Source organism: Pristiophorus japonicus, chromosome 5 (assembly GCF_044704955.1).
Source record: "Pristiophorus japonicus isolate sPriJap1 chromosome 5, sPriJap1.hap1, whole genome shotgun sequence".
NCBI lineage: Eukaryota > Metazoa > Chordata > Chondrichthyes > Pristiophoridae > Pristiophorus > Pristiophorus japonicus.
The window spans coordinates 87,821,420-87,846,286 of NC_091981.1; positions in this window are offsets into that span (position 1 = coordinate 87,821,420).

The following is a 24,867-nucleotide window of genomic DNA, read 5'->3' on the forward strand; positions in this document are numbered from 1 at the left end:
AACAACTTTGGTGAGGTCATTCAATAACTTTTGGAATTGCAGCTATGAACTGGGAGCTAAGCTCCTGGCATTGACCTCCTTTGTAATCTCTCCTCACTGGCAATGCAAGTGTTGACTTGAAAACTTTCTGTTCTCTGGGGAGGGGGTACAGGATCTCCCTCCTCCTGTCCACTGCCTGGACCAGGGCCTCCAATATGACATTTGAGAACCTGGATGCCCTGTATGGACCTCTTCTAGCCATTTATTTTCAATTTCCTTTAAGTGGCTAAAACATTTTAATGAGGTCCCAGCACGAATTTCACGTGATCCCTGGGACAGCGTGCGACCTGCCCTATCCGCTCCTAGTTACCGGCCGATCAAATTTCTGGACCAGTTTCTCCACACAAACCCTATAGAACCCCATTCATAATTTTAAGTGGCAGCTTAGCTGAATTTGTAGCACTCTCACATCCGTATTGTCAGGGCCGAAGCATATAAAGAGATGATTTTCTGAATTCATACTGCCAAGAGCAAGCCTCGGCTGACAGCAGTGCACATCAGAACATTTTGGACACGATGTCAGTGATTTCCCAATTTGTGAGTGAGGCTGTGCCAGCAGTGCAAACTTGGGAAATTGTTCCCAAACTAACACTAAATTGCAGTGCGAAGGCATAGTGATTAATACTATAAGGAGCATGCTGTATGTTCAACACAACAGCAAAAGCATGTTGCAAAATATTCCTGCATGACAAAATCCTGCTAAGCATGAAAAGTTACACACAAGAAGTGCACCTATTTAAAATCAAACAGTCCCAAAGGACTATAATTAACATTTTTTAAAATCCATTTGTGTTATTTTTTTATGTAGTTTTGTTTCAATATTAAATTCTGATTATTAGGATTTGATATTCAAACAAACCAAATAAGTCACAAATCATCATAAATTTTTTGAAACATTGTTTTTTTTTTAAAAGGAATCCTGGTGGCGAGAATGGCTGTGATGTTCAACTTTAAAGCGCTTATTCAGCCCAGCCCACCAAATGTGAGGGAAATGATAATGGTTTTAAAGAATTACTTGTTTAAATATAGCCTGGATTAAATGCCATGACTTTGAGCATGGGAGCGGATTATTGCCAAGGACATTTGTATAAAAGGTGTCTGCTATAAATAGACTGAGAGTTGATTGAGAGTATGTTACAAACTTTTAGCCCACAATTTAAACATTACTATTTGCATATACAAACCACTAAGTCTTTAAAAGTTTTGTGAGATGATTTTACATATATCCGTTAGCAATGGAAAGCCTCATCTATGTGGCAGTGCAAAGTGTAAGTCCAGGTGAGCACTGCCCACACATACCCCAAGTTGTGATCTGCAATGCTGGCCTCAATGGACTCTCATAATATTAGCTAATGCTACTAACCATTTTTAGAAAGTGTGAGTGTCTGCGACTTTTCTCCCTTGTGTTTTTCTGCTGCCCAAGTGATGAAGTAGGGTGTCAGTGAAAGAAATGGGACAGTTCTTTCTGCATTGTTACAGTAGATCAGAACAAATGAACCATGTCTTTTACATGTATTTATTCGTTCCTGGGATGTGGGTGTCGCTGGTAAGGCTCGCATTCATTGTGAAGGTGGTGGTGAGCTGCCTTCTTGAATCATTACAGTTCGTGTTATATTTTAGTAAGAAGTGGTAAGATACATTTTGAAAAAAGTAAAGTATATGATCAGTGTAATTTATTTCTGTACTAAGTAATAGAGATGCAATATAATTTTTTTTTAAAAACATGCTTAACGTGTTTCAGCCTCCATAAAATACATATTTGGATTGAAATCATTCTGTATGCTGGTAGTGAATGTGTAAAATAAATAGGATAACACCTTTGTCAAAATAGAAGAAAGAAAGAATTTCATGTGAACACATTAGTTAGTTAGTAATAGCACACAATGCATTTTTGACTCAATTGTGTTCATTAGATTATTGGACTAAAGAAAACTAGCCTAGTTGCCTTTTTACCATTATGATCTGAGCTTGAATCCAACGACAGCTGAGATGAAATGATTTTTTTTCTGTTGCTGTAAGGGATTGTGACAACAACAACTTATATTATTATAGCACCTTTAACGTATTTAATTTAATTTTGTGACAGTTCCAAACCAATTCCTAGTGGGTGACACAAGTTAGGCCAAAATTAGTAATCTCACTTGAGAAACCAAAAAGAAGAGTGGTGTGGGAAACAGAAAATATGCATGCTAGCACAATAGGGGACACACAACTAAGGTAGTTGTTGAGATACACTGGTATTCCTTACTTTGATAAACACAAAGGCCCCGATTCTAATTTCGGGTCAAATTTGGGTATGTGTTTGACAGGGTGAGTTAGAAACTCACCCCTTGCAGTGGAAAACAGATCCAGACTATACTAACTTTTGGGCCTCAATAATATTCCAGTTCGCCTCCTGCCCATTCGCAACATGAAATGGGTGAGAAACAGCTGCCAGCCTGCAAATGATTGGGCCATCTGCAGGCAGGCAGGTAGGTGTGAAGAAGGGAACACCCAAACATTTCTTGTAGGGGCCTGGGGAGTACTGATGCTACCCTGACCACACAAGCAAAGGACTATACCATAACCTTAAAGGAATATACAGCAGATACAAAATTCGGTCAATTTCACAAGATGAGTTTTAGTAACTTTTTAAAAATTTTCATCATGTCAAGGCAGTACTTAATGGGGCTAAAATTCCAGCCTCGCCAGGTCAGTACAAAATGTGCACTAATCTGGTGAGGTCTCGCAAAAACTGGTTTTCGGGGCGTGATGCGCATGCGCTGAAAACCGGCTTTTTCAATCTGTCAAGACTTCTGTTGACAGATCCTCCACATCCCCGGGAGAAGGACATTTGCACAGGAGAGTTTGGGCTATTTGTCGAACTCATGCCCAGTGAATGTCCTTCAAAGTTTTACGCCTGGTGAAAGCAGGCGCATAGTCTACTTTTATTAGTGTAAGAGTTTTAAAACATATAAAAATTATACAAACGGAGTTGCCATTATTATCAATGTGAATACTGCATCGTGATTGGTTGTCCAGGCCCACGTGACTCCAGCTTGGACTAATTTACCTCGAAGACAGGTCCCCATGCGCTGCGCAACAAATCTAGGCCTCAAAACAGGATCTTAAGTTTCTCCGAGACCAACAGGTAGATTCGTAATTTTTTTCGGGTCGGAGGCCTCTGACCTCAATTGCAAGCGCAATATTAATTGACAGTTAATTTGACCTAGTATTAGTAAGTGTGACTAGAAATGAAATGACAATTATCAAATAAAAGTGAATATGTGACAAACAGTTCAATCATTCATCATTCAGCTGGTCATTTATTTTTTTTAAATTAAACTGATGTTACACTACAAGTTTGGAACTCTCTTCCACAAATGCATTTGATGCGAGGTCAATTGCTCATATTAAATCTGAGATTGATAGATTTTTGTTAACTGAAGGTATGAAGGGATCTGGGGTAAAGGCGGGTATATGGAGTTAGGTCACAGATCAGCTATGATCTCATTGAATGGTGGAACAGGCTTGAGGGGCTGAATGGCCTCCTCTTGTTGCTAAATTCCCTACGTTCACCCTGTAGAACACTGATCCATCTTCCCCTAGCAGCTGCCTATGTCAAGGGAATGTTTTAAAGATAAGAGAAAAAATTCTGCAACTGTGAATTTTGAGGTCATGGCCCAAACCCTGACTCTGGCCCTAGCTTACATACCCCAGGTGGGGCCCACTTCTAGCAATTAGATGTGTTCTTATGTTAATGTTCTTGTGGGGTCGGACAGAGCCTACGTCCCCACAAGACCATCCCAGAAACTCGGCCTCGAGACCACGACCCAGAGAATATGGATCCCGGCTTAGTTTGCACCAGTTCCAGTGGACACCGACTGAATTTACAGTGGGACTCTGCTGGAGCAGCCTTGCGATTTTTGGGGACAATCTGATCTCTCAAAGCCAATCAAAGCAACCAGCTGCAAATCTAGAGAAACTTCCAACAGCAACAATAATTAGCCTCTAATTCACATCAGGCTGTATCTAATTAGACAAATTCCCCACATGGAGTAGTTAACCTTGTGGAGACAGGAGCAAATAGATATCACAACTGTCCTCCAGACCCCGTACTGTCTGTGAGCAGATCCACTAGTCAGAAATAAAACAGAAAGGACCCACACAAAATGTTTCAGTTTTCTTGTAAATAATGATCTGACTAACTTCTATCTCTGGTAAGCCCCCTTCCTCTTTATATATTAATAAAAATACATTTATATCTCATAACCACCACCACCAAGTGTGTGTGTGCTTAACTTTGCTAATTTTCAAAAATACATGTGATCTCAATGATTGAACATTTAAGGAAACAATTCTAAACATTTGCTATAAAATGCAAAGTATTGATAAAATCACAACTATTTAAATAATGTATGTTTACAATAGTTATATATTTACTTTAAATAGAGGTCCCACATAAGAGATTGGTGTGCAAAATCAAAGCACATGATATTGGAGGTAATGTACTGGCATGGATAGAGAATTGGTTGGCAGACAGGAAGCAGAGAGTTGGGATAAACGGGTCCTTTTCGGAATGGGAGGCAGTGACTAGTGGAGTGCCTCAGGGCTCAGTGCTGGGACCCCAGCTATTTACAATATACATTAATGATTTGGATGAAGGAATTGAGTGTAATATCTCCAAGTTTGCAGATGACATTAAACTGGATGATGGTGTGAGCTGTGAGGAGGATACTAAGAGGCTGCAGGGTGATTTGGACAGGTTAGGTGAGTGGGCAAATGCATGGCCGATGCAGTATAATGTGGATAAATGTGAGGTTATCCACTTTGTTGACAAAAACACAAAGGCAGAATATTATCTGAATGGCGGCAGATTAGGAAAAGGGGAGGTGCAACGGGACCTGGGTGTCATGGTTCATCAGTCATTGAAAGCTGGCATGCAGGTACAGCAGGCGCTGAAGAAGGCAAATGGCATGTTGGCTTCATAGCTAGAGGATTTGAGTATAGGAGCAGGGAGGTCTTACTGCAATTGTACAGGGCCTTGGTGAGTCCTCACCTGGAATATTGTGTTCAGTTTTGGTCTCCTAATCTGAGGAAGGACGTTCTTGCTATTGAGGGAGTGCAGCGAAGGTTCACCAGACTGATTCCAGGGATGGCTGGACTGACATATGAGGAGAGACTGGATCAACTTTATACACTGGAGTTTAGAAGGATCAGATGGGATCTCATAGAAACATATAAGATTCTGACGGGACTGGACAGGTTAGATGCGGGAATAATGTTCCCGATGTTGGGGAAGTCCAGAACTAGGGGACACAGTCTTAGGATACGGGGTAGGCCATTTAGGACTGAGATGAGGAGAAACTTCTTCACTCAGAGACCTGTGGAATTCCCTGCCGCAGAGAGTTGTTGATGCCAGTTCATTGGGTATATTCAAGAGGGAGTTAGATATGGCCCTTACGGCTAAAGGGGTATGGAGAGAAAGCAGGAAAGGGGTACTGAAGTGAATGATCAGCCGTGATCTTATTGAATGGTGGTGCAGGCTCGAAGGGCCGAATGGCCTACTCCTGCACCTATTTTCTATGTTTCTATGTTTCTAATGTTACACATCTTAGTGCCAGTTTATAAAGGCATAACTTAAAATTGTATACTGCAGAATTAACAATCATAAGTGAAAACTCATTAATTTGTGATAAATTGCTCATGTTACAATAAAACTTTCTATCGAGAGCCGTTTTAAACATTTTAATTCTACAGAAATTTACATTAATAAAACAAACATTTATGATCATAACTCAGCAGCATCCAGATTATAATTCACACAGATTTCTGCATACCAGTAACATTAACATCATTCAATTGCAATATGGTGGTCCCAAAATAGCCAAGGAAGTAAGAATATTCTACATTGTGATCCTTTTGTCCATTAAGAAAAAAGACTTAACCACGAAATACCTTGGACAAAGCCATAATATCGGCGAGACAATAGTAAGTGCCAATATGAAGGTTATCTCAAGGTTTTTCCTTAGTTGTTTCTATTAAATACAATATCAGAGAGTATACAACAGTCAATGTGCGGTCATGCACATTTCACCACAGTGCAGCAGACCTCTGACACTACAGAGGAAAAAGCACAGACTGTGCACTGAACTGCAACTGCTAAATACGATTCGCTTTTGAAGCATCTTTCCTCTCCACTGGGACCTTGGGCAGCCTGTGGGGTCCCGCCCTTGAACATCCTCGAGTCAAGTTCCAAGAAGAGGAGACAGGGGTTATGCAGCTTCCCCTGACATTTGCTGCTCAGGCATCAGCCTTTGCAATTAATGGCCACCTTTGCTTTAGCAGCCATAATTGAAAAGTGTGAACCGCATGGGCTCCAGTCAATAATGGTGTCAGCACACAAATGACACTTGGTGCTTTCTCTCTAGGCCGCCCCAGTCCTTCTCCTGCCTAGCAGTCACCTTTTATCCTACTCAGCATCTCGGCTTAATCCACTCTAATGAGGTAAACTACAAGAGCCAAAATGGCAATTCACAGTTCTCTCCAGGCCTGGTGGGAGGGTTGGAGGAAGGTGGAGTAAGAAAGTTACATCTGTATGTTCTCTGAAGGCGCATATAAACAGCTTATCTTAATAATGCTTTGGAATACTTAAACTGCAATTTATTTTATTCTCAAATTTAAGAAAAATGACCTCCGGTATTCATCTTTTTTCAGCCTGACTGTTTCTGAGAACCTATTCCTGACTAAACCATAGCATTATTTGCAAGTGCAGTCTGTTGAATTCGTTTGCCTAAGTTTTTCTTTGTGTATTTTGTGTATTTTGCTTGTCATTAAACTTATATTTTGCACTGCTGTAGCCACATTTTCAGACTTCATTTGGTCACTGTGCAATATAAGCATGACTCTAAACCCTCTGGTGACTATGGTAGCACATCAAACCAGATCATTAATACAGCATTTGGACTAACGATTTCTTAACTTTGTTTTATTGGTCCTCTTTTAAAAAAATATACAATTCTATCTTCCAGTTATGTGATTTTTAATATAGCCATGTGATAATAAAAGTCCTGAAGTGCCCTTCTGAACAGATTTTATGTATGGTAAAAAGCTTTCACTTTCTGGCCTGTATATTTAAGATTCTTTCTAAAGTACAAACCATAAACGAACATCCTGTTTACAGCCTCTGAAAGTAAGCCAAATAAAAGAACTTACAGGTTTAACATATCAAGTAGCTGTTGGATAAATATTTTGCCAAAAAGATGCAGGATATGATTTATATTTATTTTATAGGCTTTTAAAAATATAGTGTGTGTAATTAGTGTATGACTATTGAGTTCCTTTGTCAGCTTTTTTAACAGAAGCGTTGACGTGTTTATTTTAAATCAAACGCAGTGCAACATGATTTAACCTATTTGGAGCAATAAATAAATAAGTGTGGAATAAGTGATGTCATAACACCCTAGAGGATGCCACCATTTAAAGTACTGGCTGGTGGTTGCGAGGTTTGCTGTGAACTGCTGCTCTGTAGGGTGTGACTCTTTGCAGCCCATGACTGCTTTGGCAGGTAGGTTACAGCTGAGATTATAGTATGATAATACACACCTATAGGTAGAGATAAATAATGCCAGATCTTCTCAATATTATCACTTGGGTTGGATAATGCTGCTCATGTTTTAAATGCTTGAAGCCATGTTTTTTTTTAACTTCGCTTTCTTTGCTTTTGGTTACAGTGAGGAGGGAGTATTGTCAGGAATTTATTTTATTGTGTATTTGTGCACCTATCTGTATGTCGTGCACCATGCCTTGGCAAAAGAAGTATGCAGGCAACCTGTTCTCAGGCCATTACTAATAAAAATATAAGAAAAATCAAGGACAAGGATAGACTTTTTGGCTCCTCAAATTTATCCCTCTAACTGTGGAATATTAGAATAAGTGTGCTCTGTATCCAGTAATGTGGGGAATGTGAGAGCTCAATAGATTGGATTATCCATTTATTTTCTCCCTGAGGGAACATCTTAGGCTGTTTGAGTTTTTCTCTCTGATCCTGCTAAGTTAACAATTCATCATATATACAATCACAGTGGAAAAATATGTTTTTCAAGCGATAATATAACCATGAAATAAATAAATTTAAGCTATCAAAATATATAAACTTTCATTCATTACAATGACTGAGTAATAATTTAATAAGTTATTTAAACACCTAAGCACTAATATTGTTGAAATGATACATTTATTATAACATCCAATCTTTAATTATCTTGCACAGTATTTAATCGATGAATTTTAGGTGACAAGAGAAGTTATTAATCTATGTTACAAGATGATAAGAGGGTATCACCTCTGTGCCATTCTGCGTTTAAAATTCTATTTTTAAATCAGATATAATTCAGTGAAATTGTCAACCACTCCCAATTTTCTGCATTAAATTCTAGAGTGGTATTAGATGCAACTCAACATGGGTTTTAATACCACATTAAGTACATACAATAGTTTTGATAAAACAAAAATTTATGGTATGTATTTATAAATATTCCATGCTTCATGCAGAATAATATAGAAACAGTATTATGTAATGACCTGGATTTTGCGATCAACAGCAAAGGAACGGCGCTCGGATCTGTGCCGTGTGTGAGTAGGGAAAGCAACAGTGTGGCTCTTCGCTGAATCAGATTGAAGAATCCTCACTAAGACACGCATGGTCTAAACCAGGAAGTATAAATTTATGGTAAAATCATGTACAGAAAGCAAAATAAAGTGAAGGAAAGAAAGATGGGATTAAGAAAGAGAGATATTAGGCTTGTTAGCAAAATTGAAGCCCATGGAATAAAAGGGGCAGTAGCAGCATGGATGCAAAATTGGCTAAGGAATAGAAAACAGAGAGATGTGTGAATGGTTGTTTTTCAGACTGGAAGGTGGTATACAGTGGAATTCCCCAAGATTCAGTACGAAGGCTACTGCTGTTTTTGATCTATATTAATGACTTGGACTTGAGGGTACAGGACACAATTTTGAAATTTGCAAATAACATGAAACATGGAAGTGTAGTAAAAAGTGGGGACGATCGTAATAGACTTCAAGAGAACATAGACAGGCTGATGGAATGGGTGTACACATGGCAGATGAAATTCAATGCAGAAAAATGTGAGGTGATAAATTTTGGTAAGAAGAATGAGGAGAAACAATAGAAGCTAAATGGAACAAGTTTTTAGCATGTTGCAAGTAGAGACAGATTTGGGGGTGCTTGTGCAGAGTTCTTTGAAGATGGCAGGACAGGTAAATAAGCAGTTAATAAAGCATGTGGGATCCTGGACTTTATAAATAGGGGCATTGAATAAGCTGGAGTATTGTGTCCAAATTTGGGCACCACATTTTGGGAAGGACATGAAGGCTTTGAAGAAATTTACCAGAATGGTTCCATGGATGAGGGATTGCAGTTACGTGGTTAGACTGGAGAAGCTGGGTGGTTCACCTTAGAACAGAGAAGACCAAGAAGAAATTTATAGAGCTGTTTAAAATCATTTGAGTTTAGATAGAGTAAATAAAGAGAAATTGTTTCCAATGGCTGAAAGATCGATACCGAGAGAGCACAGATTTAAGGTGATTGGCAAAAGAACCAAAGGCGACATGAGGAAAAACATTTTACGCAATGAATGGCTAGGAGTTGAAGTGCACAGCCTGATTGGGTGGTAGATACAGAGTCAATAGTAGCCTTTAAAAGGGAATTGAAGGAGCAAACATTGCAGGGATTTGGGGAAAGAGCAGGGGAGTGGGACTAACTGGATTGCTCTTCGAAAGAGCCGGCGCAGACCCGATAGGCTGAATGGCCTCCTTCTGTGCTGCACTATTCAATGAGCCTATGACAAGAGACAGAAAAGAAGGAAACTAAAAAAAACTCCAACAATAATTAAATTCTAAAGGAATCAAACTCCACACTTGTAAAATTACATTTTCAATGCCAGTGAGGTTGTTTGTCAATAATTAAGACTTATCAAAATGCACTTACACCTGAATGCACTAGCCCTAACTTTTTCTTGCATGTTTAGTGGGTAATTAGTGGGTACCTACAGCACCTTCACGCTATTACATGGATTTTAATGCGAATTCTATCGGTAAGTGTAATCCAGCTTGTGAAGGAGCAGGGCAAATCTGACCGCATCTTCCAGATTTCTGTGTTTAACTGTGCATGTGCGGACTCTGGAATTTGCAGCTCAATTTACTCCATTATAGAGATGAGAACTGTTCATTTCACTGTCATTCTTAATGCAAAATCTGGGCCAATGTGTTTAAATTTATCCCTAAAAAACTTGTAAAACAGTTTGAGGTAACTACTTTGGACCCGCTTCATGATGATCTCTCAATGCTTTTACCATACATGCACCTGGTCATTTGATAACTTGTGGCTTTGTAATGTGAAGTGATATCTTTAAAATCTATTGAAATGGAGATCAAACATCTGGTGGAATTTTAAATGTATATATGGAATCCATGAAAAATACAGTACTGTACATGTCATATACACCAGTGCAAAACACAGGAGGGCCAAAATTCAGTAGCGCAAGAAAGCTGGCGCTCCTCCCGACATTTTGGGGCCATTACCGTTGAAATCTTTTCGACGATGGCCCGATCGATTTTCAGCTGAAAAACTGGAAAAATGGGTTCCAGCGCTAAGAGCTTCTCCAAAGTGAAGTTTCCAGCGGTGTGGCTGTGTTAATTGAAGTGGAATCCCCCTCGGAGAAATTCAGCATGCTGGTAATGTGTTTGTAATGAGCCAGCTGCTCCCTGGCCGCCTTAAAGGTCAGGATTTGCAGCTAGGCCCTGAGAGCGGAAGGAGTTGACTTTAAGGGTGTCTGGTGTGAGAGGAGCAAGGAGGGCAAGCTGCTTCACTGTTGCTGAACTGGACACCCTTATGTAAGGTGTAGAGGGCAGGAGGAGACTGCTGTATCCAGACATGGGGAAACCAAGTTTGCCAGGTCGTGACTAATGGAGGGAGATAGCAGAGGAGGTCTCAGGCACATCCATTTATCAGAGGACTCCCATGCAGTGCAGGAAACGATTCCACAACATAATCCATCTTATGAAAGTGAGTACCTCTTCCAGCAACTACTGACCTTGCATCTGCGAGCCTCTCCTTTAACATTCTCTTATTTCCCATACTCACTGTCTCGTCACTCAAGCAGCATTTCATTGTTCACGCCTCAAAACATATATGTGTGTTCTCGCAATGGAGGCTTCCTTTCCTCTCACACTTACAGCTGCATGTCAGGGATAAACACTTGTGTTCTCATTTCTAATGCATCATCACAGTAGTACTCACCAACCATGCTTCCTTTTGCAGGCCAAACTGGCTCACAATAGAGTTGACCAAAGGAGGACTGGTGGTGGCGAGGCAGACACGCAGGTCCTCACACCTCTGGAGGAGAAGGATCAGGCATTGCTCGGTTGACATGCTGCATTCCCTGTGGGCCAGGGTAGTGCTGATGCCAATGTGGGTAAGTGAAGGCCCTCCTTTAAGGCCCTCTCTCCTTGAATGCGCCAGCGCCTACTGATCCTTTCCTTCATGGAAGACTGCTAGTTGCATCTTCCATGCCTTCACCCCCCACCTCCCCCTCACGGCAGCCCTTCTCCCATCTATGCTTGCAGATGACAGACCGAGTGGCAGCAAACCAAGCACAATGGGGAGTGAGGAGAGACGTCACCAACCAGCTGGAGACCTGCAGCACACCTTTCTCGTCTTAAGCCCTGAAATCTGAGGTCTGAGAGTGACGACTTTGAGGGTTCAAGTCCTGCTGCAAGCATCCACAGCACTCTCTCTTTGGGGATGCCAGTGAGGAGGAAGAGGCAGAGTAGGACACTGCTGGCACCAATGTTTGCTTCCAACCACACGCATCAGCTCAGATACTGGGAGTGCGTGGTGTGATATAGAGGAGGTGGTACAGGGGTCTGTACTGTGTGTTGCACTGGGGCCTAGCAGGCTGAACCATGGTGATGGGGCTAGGCAATCACATGAGCTATTTCTCCAGGGGGGGCATATCCGCACCGGAGTTCTGCCGATGAGGACTCTGATGATGCCATCGATGTAGCGGCATACGAATGAAGGGTGGAGGCCATGCATTCCCACATGTTGGGGGCATTGACAAGGATGCCAAAGAGTCTGTCGGAAGCGGTAAGGAGCATGGAGGAGACCGCCATCCGCATAGTCGACAGCTCTGCGCACACCCTGGAGCCCATCATTGCCTGTGTGCAGGCAATGGTGGACTCCCAGACTGACCGTGCGGATCCAGCTGTGATGCTGCAACCTGCATGTGATATGGCAGCTGTCATGTCAGCACAAGCGCGAGGGAACAAACGCATCACTGCTGGATTGGAGAGGATGGCCGTGGCCCTGGAAGCTCAGAATGCCCTTATGCACTCTGGGCAACAGGCCACGGAGCGTCAAACTGCTGCCATGTCTGCTGGCTTTCAGACTCTGGCTGCTCTCATGCAGTCTCAGCTCGATGCCACCCAACATCTCCGTATTGCGTTCGCGGCTGGGTCCACTATGGTCCACAGGGAACCTTCTGGTGTCGCGCCACACCACCAACCTGACCTCCTTCAGCTTGGTGCTGGTGGTAATGTGCCGTCCCCCGGTGCGTGACTCAGGCTCCACGGACCAGGATCCTGATGATGTGCTCTCTCAGGATCACACCATTCCTGGCCCCAGACCTGACATTCCTCCAGTGCCTCCATACATGGCCTCACCCAAGCCACGCCAGACTGGACATCCCAGGAGGGTGCTGGCCAGTCTGCACCCAGCCCTTCCAGGCCGAAAGGTGTTCGAGGGCGTCCGACAAGAACATCTGTAGGTACCACACAACAACCACGACAGCCTTCCCGGACTCGTGATGCAGCCACAGGGGTGACACTTAGGCGTAGTGTGAAGGTAGGCATGCGTAAGAGGTGTTACAAAGAGATACACAGGGGTAAAAAATGATTATTTGTGGTAGTTGATGGTAGTCTTTTTTGTTTCTGTTGTGTTTTTACACAGACTTTGATCATTTGATAAATCTTTATTTTTGGCACATATATCTGGCCAGGTGTTTCATAGAAACATAGAAACATAGAAAATAGGTGCAGGAGTAGGCCATTCGGCCCTTCGAACCTGCACCGCCATTCAATGAATTCATGCTGAACATGCAACTTCAGTACCCCATTCCTGCTTTCTCGCCATACCCCTTGATCCCCCTAGTAGTAAGGACTACATCTAACTCCTTTTTGAATATATTTAGTGAATTGGCCTCAACAGCTTTCTGTGGTAGAGAATTCCACAGGTTCACCACTCTCTGGGTGAAGAAGTTTCTCCTCATCTCGGTCCTAAATGGCTTACCCCTTATCCTTAGGCTGTGACCCCTGGTTCTGGACTTCCCCAACATTGGGAACATTCTTCCTGCATCTAACCTGTCTCAACCCATCAGAATTTTAAACGTTTCTATGAGATCCACTCACATTCTTCTGAACTCCAGTGAATACAAGCCCAGTTGATCCAGTCCTTCTTGATATGATGGAGCGATGTGCAGAGAATTGAGAAATGTTGCCAATGTCTGCAGTGGCAGACTGGAAAAAACCCGTTGGATAGAAGTTGAAAGCGATGGTGACCTTGGTCTCAATGGTCAGGGCAGTCCTGAGCCCGCTGCCTCTCTGCACGTTGATGACGGTGCCGCCTTCTCCTGCGTGCCACCCTGTGTCTTACAAGGTGTACCAGGCATCCCCTTCCAACACTGATCCCATTGTGTTTCAAGGCTGCACCCTGACAACCAGGCCTCTGAAGCACATAATGAGGCCTACAAGCCTCCACTAATGACTGAGAGCTTAAAGTCCTCAAAACTCTCACTAAAACTATCAACAGCAATCAGCAGGTTAAATCAAAGCAAAAAACAAAGTGCAAAGCTTTTAAGCAAAAATACCCCCGGTCGCAGGAATCCTCCATTGTCCTCCAGCGGTGTCGCGTATTACGGCTAAGTGTACCGACTGCAAAGGCTGGTGGGGGCACTGCTTAAAAAAAACCTTCCTTTTTAAACCTGAATATGGGTGGCGTGGCCACGTAGCAGCGGTGCGCTCCCTGATAACGTCACCACAGCTGAAATCCCTTTACCGCGGCTTCAGTCGGCTGATTCCGGCGGAAGTGTTCACCGCTGAAAAAACCCCCACGTTGAATATGCATTGGGGGGGCCAATAGAGCAGAACACATTGGCAAATTGATTTTGCCGATTGGCTGCTGAAGACCCGTGGTAACGGTCCCTCCCGGGACACTGAATTTCGGCTCCTGGATATCTTCTCAAATTCTATGAATATGCTGTATAATTGTTATGGTCTGATTCTTTTTTTAAATGCATTTTTAAAAGCAATTGGCAGAAAAGTCCTGTTGGCTTTCACACTTGCAGGATGCACTCATGTGCAGCAAAATAATACAGGAGGACTTCTCACAGCACTGGAGGAAGTTTCAAGAAGGGCTCCTTGGCACAGAGGTATGTCACGCCATCAACCATACTGAAATTGTAGTGTTTATTTTTGGGGGAATGATTTTGGATTGGGAAGCCAAGCTTTTGCAAAGTCAAAATTTTTAAAAAATGTTCTAGAATTCCATAAATTTGAGTGCCTTTGCAGTACAACTGCTACATTTGGAATTGAGGGGTATGACTACATTGTACTTTCCCTTTCTCTTAAAGAACTGAGTGTAGATGAAGAAAGCTTAATTACTGTTTTAGCCTGTGTGACTAATCCATCACAAACAGAGGTAGAAATTGGACCTTGTTGAACCCATTTTACGGGTGTAAAACCGGCACAGTAAAGGCCAATTTTTTTGACCAATGCTCACATTCAAATTACGCCTGAAAGATGCCCATTGTTTTAAGCCCCCTGCAGGAAACTAGATACCAATGAGTGGAGCAGAATTATTCGGCGACCACAGCACCCTAAACAGTAGACATCAAAAAATGGTGAGTTGTATTGCAACAGAATTTCCAATCAACTATAGAAATATATCTGCATCAGCACTTCTAAATCAGAGAGCATCTTGGCAGTGGGCATAATTACAAAGTCCTGCATTTCATGGCATTGGCAGTATCACTCATGCTAGATAAGAACAAGACTCCACTTCCATTGTCCAAGGTCTTACCGAGCTGCTTATTCATGCTGAGGGTACTAATTGCTTTCTGACTACTCTCAACAATTACAAGTTTCATCAGAGATGAAGTCTGCATTTCTTTTTCATCTATAAATGGGTTAATCCTTTTTAAACTATTTCAAGGTTGGTGTAATTTACTAGTGACAATTTCTAGTAGCTTCTAAAGGTAAAATAAGATAACAAGTTTAAGTAAAACTGCAATATTAAACAGATAGGATATTTAAGCAGAGACAAACAAGCAAACTAGCTTTGTTAATTGGACAGCTAGCAAAAACTGGTTCCCTAAACAGGCCAATGGTGAGTCAGCCAGGAACAGCATAAAAAGAGGGGGCTTGGTGCAATCTTGCTCGGAGTGGGCAGGTCAGAGTGCAAAGGAAAGAGTTTGGGGGGGAAGAGGGGGAGGTGTCGCTTTGTCTTGTTTCCCCACCAGTGCTGACTCCCCAACCTGGGAGGAAAAGAAAATGAAGTGTGACATCACAACAAGAGGTTTGGGGATGTTGGAGTGGCCTATAACACCTGTGCAGCTGCAACAAGGAGAGAAGGCAAAAAAGAAGTAGAAAGATATTGAAAGGTGATGTCACAGCCAAGGGGGTAAGTGATTGGCTGGTGATTAGTGAGTAGTTTTTTTCTTCTTTATCAGTAAGTAACCTTTAGCATTTGTTGCAAAATTAAGTTAATTTGTGGTTAAGTCATGGCAGGAGAGCTCGGACATGTGTTATGCTCCTGTACTATGTGGGAAGTCAGGGATGCTTCCAGTGTCCCTGCTGACTATGTATGTGGGAAGTGTATCTGGCAACAGCTCCAGAAAGACTGCATTGTGGCACTGGAGCTGTGACTGGATTCACTCTGAAGCATGTGTGATGCTGAGGATATTGTGAATAGCATGTTTAATGAGTTGGTCTTACTGCAGGTAAAGGTTACACAGCCAGATAGAGGATGGGTGACCAACAGGAAGAGCAGTGGAAGGAAGGTAGTGCATGGGTCTCCTGTGGTCATCCCCCCTGCAAAACAGATACACTGTTTTGGGTACTGTTGAGGGGGATGACTCGCCAGGGGAGGGCAGCAGCAGCCGCCAAGTCCATGGCACCGTGGGTGGCTCTGTTGCACGGGAGGGCAGGAAAAAGAATGGGAGAGCGATAGTGATAAGGGATTCCTTTATAAGGGGAATAGATAGACATTTCTGTGGCTGCAACTGAGACTCCGGGATGGTATGTTGCCTCCCTGGTGCAAGGGTCAAGGATGTCTTGGAGTGGGTGCAGGACATTTTGAAGGGGGCGGGTAAACAGCCAGTTGTCGTGGTGCATAAAGGTACCAATGATATAGATAAAAAATGGGATGAGGTCCTACAAGATGAATTTAGGGAGCTAGGAGCTAAATTAAAAAGGAGGACCTCAAGTAGTAATCTCAGGATTGCTACCAGTGCCATGTGCTAGTCAGAGTAGGAATTGAAGGATAGCTCAGATGAATATGTGGCTTGAGGAGTGGTGCAAAAGGGAGGGATACAAATTCCTGGGACATTGGAACTGGTTCTGAGGGAGGTGGAACCAGTACAAAGTGGACGGTCTGCACCTGGACAGAATTGGAACCAATGTCCTAGGGGGAGTGTTTGCTAGTGCTGTTGGGGAGGGGTTAAACTAATATGGCAGGGGGATAGGAACCTATGTAGGGAGACAGAGGGAAGTAGAATGGGGGCAGAAGCAAAAGGTAGAAAGAAGAAAAGTAAAAGTGGAGGGCAGAGAAACCCAAGGCAAAAAGCAAAAAGGGCCACATTACAGCAAAATCCTAAAGAGGCAAAGGGTGTTAAAAAGACAAGCCAGAAGACTCTGTGCCTCAAAGCAAGGAGTATTTGGAATAAGGTGGACGAATTAACTGTGCAGATAGCAGTTAACGGATATGATCTATTTGGCATCACCGAGACATGGCTCCAGGGTGACCAAGGCTGGGAACTCAACATCCAGGGGTATTCAACAATTAGGAAGGATGGACAGAAAGGAAAAGGAAGTGGGGTGGTGTTGCTGGTTAAAGAGGAAATTAATGCAATAGTAAGGAAGGACATTATCTTGGATGATGTGGAATCTTCATTGGTGGAGCTACAGAATACCAAAGGGCAGAAAACGCTAGTGTGAGTTGTGTACAGACTACCAAACAATAGTAATGAGGATGGGGACAACATCAAACAAGAAATTAGGGATGCATGCAATAAAGGTACAGCAGTTATCATGGGTGACTTCAATCTACATATTGACTGGGCTAACCAAACTGGTAGCAATGCGGTGGAGGAGGATTTCCTGGAATGTATTAGGGATGGTTTTCTAGACCAATATGTCGAGGAACCAACTAGAGGGCTGGCCATCCTAGACTGGGTGATGTGTAATGAGAAAGGACTAATTAACAATCTTGTGCAAGATGTCTTGGGGAAGAGTGACCATAATATGGTAGAATTCTTTATTAAGATGGAGAGTGACACAGTTAAGTCATACTAGGGTCCTGAACTTAAAGAAAGATAACGTCGATGGTATGAGATGTGAATTGGCTAGAATAGACTGGTGAGTGATACTTAAAGGGTTGACGGTGGATAGGCAATGGCAAACATTTAAAGATCACATGGATGAACTTCAACACTTGTACATCCTTGTCTGGAGTAAAAATAAAATGGGGAAGGTGGCTCAACCATGGCTCACAAGGGAAATTAAGGATAGTGTTAAATTGAAGGAAGAGGCATATAAATTGGCCAGAAAAAGCAGCAAACCTGAGGACTGGGAGAATTTTGTAATACAGCAGAGGAAGAGAAAGGGTTTAATTAGGAAGGGGAAAATAGAGTATGAGAGGAAGCTTGTTGGGAACATAAAAACTGACTGCAAAAGCTTCTAAAGATATATGAAGAGAAAAAGATTAGTGAAAACAAATGTAGGACCCTTGCAGTCAGATTCAGGTGAATTTATAATGGGGAACAAAGAAATGGCGGACCAGTTAAACATACACTTTGGTTCTGTTTTCATGAAGGAATACACAAATAACCATCCGGAATTACTGGAGGACAGAGGGTCTAGTGAGAAGGAATGATTGAAGGACATCCTGATAAAGCGAGAAATTGTGTTGGGGAAATTGATGGGATTGAAGGCCGATAAATCCCTGGGGCCTGATAGTCTGCATCCCAGAATACTTAGGGAAGTGGCCATAGAAATAGTAGATGCATTGGTGATCATTTTCCAACAGTCTATGGACTGAAAGGTAGCTAATGTAACACCACTGTTTTTAAAAAAAGGAGGAAGAGAGAAAATGGGTAATTATAGACTGGTTAGCCTGACATCAGTAGTGGGGAAAATGTTGGAATCAATTATTAAAGATGATATAGCCGCGCATTTGGAAAGCAGTGACAGGATTGGTCCAAGTCAGCATGGATTTATGAAAGGGAAATCATGCTTGACAAATCTTCTGGAATTTTTTGAGGGTGTAACCAGTAGAGTGGACAAGGGAGAACCAGTGGATGTGGTGTATTTGGCTTTTGACAAGGTCCCACACAAGAGATTGGTGTGTAAAATCAGAACTCACGGTATTGGGGGTAATGTACTGACGTGAATAGAGAACTGGTTGGCAGACAGGAAGCAGAGAGTCGGGATAAATGGGTCCTTTTCAGGATGGCAGGCAGTGACTAGTGGGGTGCTGCAGGGCTCAGTGCTGGGACCCCAGCTCTTTACAATATACATTAATGATTTAGATAAAGGAATTGAGTGTAATATCACCAAGTTTGCAGATGATACTAAACTGGGTGGCGGTGTGAGCTGTGAGGAGGATGCTAAAGGGCTGCAGGGTGAGTTGGACAGGTTAGGTGAGTGGGCAAATGCACGACAGATGCAGTATAATGTGGATAAATGTGAGGTTATCCACTTTGGGGGCAAAAGCACGAAGGCAGAATATTATCTGAATGGCGGCAGATTAGGAAAGGGGGAGGTGCAACGAGACCTGGGTGTCATAGTTCATCAGTCATTGAAAGCTGGCATGCAGATACAACAGGTGATGAAGAAGGCAAATGGTACATTGGCCTTCATAGCTAGGGGATTTGAGTATCGGAGCAGGGAGGTCTTACTGCAGTTGTACAGGGCCTTGGTGAAGCCTCACCTGGAATATTGTGTTCAGTTTCGGTCTCCTAATCTGAGGAAGGATGGTCTTGCTATTGAGGGAGTGCAGCGAAGGTTCACCAGACTGATTCCTGGGATGGCTGGACTGACATATGAGGAGAGACTGGATCAACTGGGCCTTTATACACTGGAGTTTAGAAGGATGAGAGGGCATCCCATAGAAACTTATAAGATTCTGATGGGACTGGACAGGTTAGATGCGGGAAGAATGTTCCAGCTGATGGGGATGTCCAGAACCAGGGGACACAGTCTTAGGATAAGCGGTAGGCCATTTAGGACTGAGATGAGGAGAAACTTCTTCACTGAGTGTTGTTAACCTGTTGAATTCCCTACTGCAGAGAGTTGTTGACACCAGTTCATTGGATATATTCAAGAGGGAGTTAAATATGGCCCTTACGGCTAAAGGGATCAAGGGGTATGGTGAAAAAGCAGGAAAGAGGTACTGAGGGAATGATCAGCCATGATCTTATTGAATGGTGGTGCTGGCTCGAAAGGCTGAATGGCCTACTCCTGCACCTATTTTCTATGTTTCTAAGTTTCTAAGAATGAAATTTTTATACTTGCTTTTTTCTGTTCCCCTTACAATTTTTCTAATTCAGCAATGAATAGAATGAATGGAAACATAAAGTTGATGGGTCAATAGGTAAAAAAAAATTGAGTATACTTGCTTAAACTCTTTGGGGTTGAAATTGCATTGTCTGATATTAATTACTAATGTGTCACTGCATGAAAGTACTTAGTCTTTGTTTCAACACCACTGTTAAAATAACAGACAGAAGAATCCCATAAGAATGTGTTAATTAGTAATACTGCAAGGCATAGATTGAAACCATTTATAATTAGAACTTCAGGTTGTAGTTATAATTACATTTATGGTTGCATTCTCTCAGAGGGCCCAGTAAGAGATCTACAATATCTGGCCTTTGTAAGAATCATGGCTCATTATTTAAATCAGAAATTCTGATGCAATCTTTTTTTTTCAATACAATTACATTTTTCAGCTAAAATATCACACACAATATATATATATGTATATATGATGATGATCTCCATCATTTGCATACTTATAAAATATTTCTGGGGGGAGAAATTCAGCAATAGCGCTCCAGGAAGTATGTGGAATTCTAAATCAAGTACTACCACTTCTGTTGGAGTGCTAAACCATGCAGGCAGGGTGGAAGTGGTGCAGCACTGCACAATGTCGAGGATGGACTGGAGAGAGAGAGAGCGAGCGAGTGAGAGCGTGAGAGAGAGCCCCAAATTCATCAAGAGCAGCGGCAAGAGCGGACATAGTCAGGGACAGAGTGGAGCCAGGCAAATAAAGCGCCGAGGAGAGAGAAAAAAAATTGAGGAGTGACATCACAGGACAAGAAGCTTGCTGACAATATAAAGATGGGAGGAAAAGCAATGTGTGAGGAGGACACAAAAAATCTGCAAAGGGACATAGACAGGCTAAGTTAGTGGGCAAAAATTTGGCAGATGGAGTATAATATTGGAATGTGCGAGGTCATGCACTTTGGCAGAAAATAAATCAAAGAGCAAGTTATTATTTAAATCGAGAAAGATTGCAAAGTGCTACAGTATAGCGGGACCTGGGGATACTTGTGCATGAAACACAAAAGGATAGTATGCAGGTACAGCGTGATCAGGAAGGCCAATGGAATCTTGGCCTTTATTGCAAAGGGGATGGAGTATAAAAGCAGGGAAGTTTTGGCTGCAGTTATACATGGTATTGGTGAGGCCACACCTGGAATACTGTGTGCAGTTTTGGTTTCCATATGGGGCCTTGAGAGTTTGGTCCATTTGTGGCCTTGACTGCGATGAAGAATCCTCGCACATCATGGCTGTCGGCCAGCTGCTGTATCTCCTGTGTTTTCTCCATCCACCACCTGTTCTTTAGGTCCCGGGTTTTTTGTTGGACCTTAGCATTTAGCCGTCTGTAATGCTGCTTTGCTGCTCCCGAGTTGGGTTTCTGTTTAAGGCTCAGAAATGCTCTGCGCCATGACAGGAGCTGATGACTGCTGGATGGACCACCGCCTAATCAGATCCATCATTGACATCAACATAGCCCCAAAGCGAAGGGGGCAGCAGAAGCAGTGTCGCAGAAAAGTCAATGCCGGGGCAGTTAAGGACACAGCAAAGAGAGCCCTTTACAGTCAGCGCCTCACAGCTAACCTGGCATGCCTTGATGACCCTGAGACGCAGAATGCCCACAGCGCTTGATCTGCCCTCCAGGCCTCCATAACCAGTGTCTGCAAGGAGACGTTCAGTCACTCAACCAGAAAACACCAGGACTGGTTTGATGAGAATGATCAGGAGATTCAAGAACTAATAGACTGCAAGTGCAGGGCATTTCTGAGCCTTAAACAGCAACCCAACTCGGGAGCAGCAACGCAGCATTACAGACGGCTAAAGGCTAAGGTCCAACAAAAATCCCGGGACCTAAAGAACAGGTGGTGGATGGAGAAAGCACAGGCGATACAGCAGCTGTGCAAGGATTCTTCACCGCAGTCAAGGCCACATACGGACCAAACTCCAAGGCCCCACCCCACTCCTGGCCAAGAACAGGGAAACACTCATCAAGGACACCGAGGTAGTCAGGGCCCATTGGAAGGAACACTTCGAAGATCTTCTCAACCGAGACTCTGCCTTTGATTCGAGTGTTCACGACTCCATTCCGCAGCATGCTACCTGCCACCACTTCAGTGAGACCCAAACATTGCATGAGGTAGTAAAGGCCATAAGACAGCTAAAAAACAACAACGCTACGGGAGCGAATGGAATCCCTGCTGAGGCACTGAAGTATGGCGGAGAGTCACTACTGCTGCAAATACACGGCCTCATCTCTCTCATCTGGAGGGAGGAGAGCATGCTGGGAGATCTTAGCGATGTAATGATCGTGACCATCTTCAAAAAAAGTGACAAGTCCGACTGCGGCAACTATAGAGGAATCTCCCTGCTATCAACCAATGGGAAAGTCGTCGCTAGAGTCCTCCTCAATTGTCTTCTCCCCGTGGCCGAGTAGCTCCTCCCGGAGTCGCAGTGTGGATTTCCTCCCCTCTGGGGCACAACGGACGTGATTTTTGCAGCGTGACAGCTGCTGGAAAAATGTAGGGAACAGCGCCAGCCCTTATACATGGCCTTCAAACTTACAAAGGCCTTTGACACTGTCAACCGCGAGGGTCTATAGAGCATCCTCCTCCGTTTCGGATGCCCCCAAAAGTACGTCACCATCCTCCGCCTGCTCCACGACGACGTGCAAGCCGTGATCCTTACCAGCGGATCTATCACAGACCCAATTAGTGTCCGGACCGGGGTCAAGCAGGGCTACATCATCGCCCCAACCCTCTTCTCAATCTTCCTCGCTGCCATGCTCCACCTCACAGTTGATAACCTCCCCGCTGGAGCGGAGCTAAACTACAGAACCAGTGGGAAGCTGTTCAACCTTTGCCATCTTCAGGCCAGGTCCAAGACCACTCCAACCTCTGTCGTCGAGCTACAGTACGCGGATGACGCCTGCACGCACAGAGGCTGAACTCCAGGACATAGTCGACGTATTTATCGAGGTGTATGAAAGCATGGGCCTTACGTTAAACATTAGTAAGACAAAGGTCCTATACCAATCTATCCTCACTGCACAGCACTGCCCCCCCAAACAGCAAGATCCACGGCGTGGCTCTGGAAAACGTGGACCACTTCCCCTATCTCGGGAGCCTCCTATCAACAAGAGCAGGCATTGATGATGAGATCCAACACCGTCTCCAGTGAGCCAGTACAGCCTTCAGCCACCTGAGGAAAAGAGTGCTTGAAGATCAGTCCCTCAAAACTGTCACCAAGCTCATGGTCTACAGGGCCGTAGTAATACCCACTCTCCTGTATGGCTCAGATGTGGACCATGTACAGTAGACACCTCGTTGCTGGAGAAATACCACCAGTAGTGTCTCTGCAAGATCCTGCAAATCCCCTGGGAGGACAGACGCACAAACATTAGCGTCCTCATCCAGGCCCCATCCCCAGCATTGAAGCACTGACCACACTTGATCAGCTCCGCTGGACAGGCCACATAGTTCGCATGCCAGACACGAGACTCCCAAAGCAAGCTCATCCACGTCAAATGAGCCAAAGGTGGGCAGAGGAAACGTTACAAGGACACCCTCAAAGCCTCCCTGATAAAGTGCGACATCCCCACTGACACCTGGGAGTCCCTGGCCATAGACTGCCCTAAGTGGAGGAAGTGCATTCAGGAGGACACTGAGCTCCTCGAGTATCGCCGCCGAGAGCATGCAGAAATCAAGCACAGGCAGCGGAAGGAGCGTGCGGCAAACCAGGCTCCCTGCCCATCCTTTCCCTCAACGACTATCTGTCCCACCTGTGACAGAAAATGTGGTTCTCGTATTGGACTGTACAGCCACCTAAGAACTCATGCTAAGAGTGGAAGCAAGTCTTCCTCGATCCCGAGGGACTGCCTATGATGATGATGATGATGATGATTTACAAAAGGATATACTTGCTTTGGAGGAAGTTCAGAGAAGGTTCACTAGGTTGATTCTGGAGATGAGGGGGTTGACCTATGAGGAAAGGTTGAGTAGGTAGGGCCTCTACTCATTGGAATTCAGAAGGTTGAGAGGTGATCTTATCGAAAAGTATAAGATTATGAGGGGGCTTGACAAGATGGATGCAGAGATAATGTTTCCACACATGGGAGAGACTAGAAATAGGGGGCATAATCTTAGAATAAGGGGCCGCCCATTTAAAACTGAGATGAGGAGAAATTTATTTTCTGAGGGTTATAAATCTGTAGAGTTTGCTGCCTCAGAGAGCTGTGGAAGCTGGGACAGTGAATAAATTTAATAGAGATAGACAGTTTCTTAACCGATAAGTGAATAAAGGGTTATGGGGAGCGGAAAGGAAAGTGGACCCGAGTCCATGATCGGATCAGCCAAGACCGTATTAAATGGCGGAGCAGACTCGAGGGGCCATATGGCCTACTCCTGCTCCTATGTCTTTTGGTCTTATGTTCTTATGACAGCAGGTAGGTGATTGATTGGTGAGTATTACAGCTCCTTTGTTCTCTAGGTTAGGTAAATGGATTAAAATCAAAACCAGGAGAATAATAATTACTATAACTTCATTGAATTAATAATTTAAACTAAATTAACTAATTAAAACTACAAATTAAAAGTAAAAATCGTTGTTTGAATAAATAATGTTACTAATTATATAAATAAAATAAGGTTAATAGAGATGACATGGCAGGTGGTGTGTCATAACTGCAGCATGTGGGAGTTGGTGGAGATCAATGAGATCCCGAGCAATTACATCTGCGATAAGTACCTGCAGCTTGAGGAACTTCGGCTCAGATTTGTTGAGCTGGAGTCTGAGCTGCAGACATTGCGATGCATCAGGGAGGGGGAGAGTTACCTGGACACTTGTTTCTGGAGGCAGTCACACCCCTTAGGTTAATCAATACTGTAGAGTTTGTCAATTGTTAGGGACAGGAAGGTGTGACTGCAAGTCAGGAATGTATAGGAACCCAGGATATAG